This window comes from Leptonychotes weddellii, chromosome 9 (assembly GCF_054177405.1).
Source record: "Leptonychotes weddellii isolate Sample4059 chromosome 9, ASM5417740v2, whole genome shotgun sequence".
Taxonomy (NCBI): Eukaryota; Metazoa; Chordata; class Mammalia; order Carnivora; family Phocidae; genus Leptonychotes; species Leptonychotes weddellii.
The window spans coordinates 62,793,700-62,795,287 of NC_138377.1; positions in this window are offsets into that span (position 1 = coordinate 62,793,700).

Below are 1,588 nucleotides of genomic sequence, written 5' to 3' on the forward strand. Positions count from 1 at the left end.
TGGTTCTAACTGATCCCATGAGACCCTACCTTTCACTAGGAAAACACCAGAACATTCAGTCCAGTGCTCCTATTAGAATTTATTTTTTGTGTGTGTCCAGATTTTTTTTAATATAAAAAACAACTTCAGGGTTTTTTTTTTTAAGTATCTTTATTAGTTTATTTTACTTATTTATTTTTAAATTAAAGCCCCAATCCAGCAAGTTTCAGCCCTGGTCAGAATTTGTCTCCATCCTCAAGAACACAGAAATAAAGGGAGCTTCCATTTTAAACCCTTTGAGGCTCCTGTGCTGTTTGAGTAGGGGTCCTGAGAGCCATGACTTATCATGCGTTTGCCATGGTGTTTCGTTCTCAGAGACAAGGGTCAAAATGACTTTCCCAAAGGCTGGCTTTCCCGAGGGCTATTTTTTTATGTGGAAGCCCTCATCTCATAAACAACTGAATTAGTTCACATTAACCACGATCAATGGCAAAAGTACACAAAACATAGAGAAATCACCTAAAATAATGTTTTTGAACCAGCTGCTAAATTAAGTAATGTATTTGTTTTATTGCACATTTGCATAATAGGGCAAACTAGAAACTCTCTGTAACAGATGTGCTGGTGGCAGGGAGATTTGATTACTGGCTTCTGTTATTAATCACTGCACAAATCTTAAATGATTTGTTTCTACAGTTTGATCAATTTACATCTCAGAACGTACATTTATGCACACAATGTAGAGATAAAGCATCTGTTCACACCTTTCTGGAAGCATCAATATATTTATGGGAATTGAATTTTTGTTAACCAATGCACAGGAAACTTTGGCCAAAGACTGACAACTTTTGGACAGAACCCATTATTTATTCCTTATAGTTAATAAATAACCATTTTGCCATTTCCAGAACATTGTATTCTGATGTCTATTGTTCTGTCTCTTCTGTGAAAACAAGTGAAATGTATGACATTTGAAACTCATAGGACTTGAATCATGGGCATTCCTATTTCTTACAAATCATCCCAGAATTTTGAAGAAACAGGGTACTATGGTATCATTGAGAACTACTACATAGAGTTTTAAAAATTATCCTTTTTCTTTCAGTTTTGCATTTGACATTTTATAATCCTATATCTGTGATTTCCATCAGCATTTTTTTTAAAGATTTTATTTATTTATTTGAGAGAGAGAGAATGACAGAGAGCACATGAGAGAGGGGAGGGTCAGAGGGAGAAGCAGACTCCCTGCCGAGCAGGAAGCCCCATGAGGGACTCGATCCAGGGACTCCAGGATCATGACCTGAGCCGAAGGCAGTCGCTTAACCAACTGAGCCACCCAGGCGCCCCTCCATCAGCATTTTAAGTGGGTGTAATACATTTTAAGATGGCATGCCTAAATTTAAAAAAAAAAGTAAAAACACAGGCAATATAAATATTGTTTCATTAATTTCCAATTAAGCATGATAAATGCATTGGTTCTACACATAAATGTTTCCCCTGTCAGTCAAAACACTAGATAATGTGATTTTTTTTCTCCAATTGTGAGTATTGCAGTTATTTTGTAAGCAAAAAAGAAAAAAAAAAAAAAAACAGTCAAAATACCCATAGA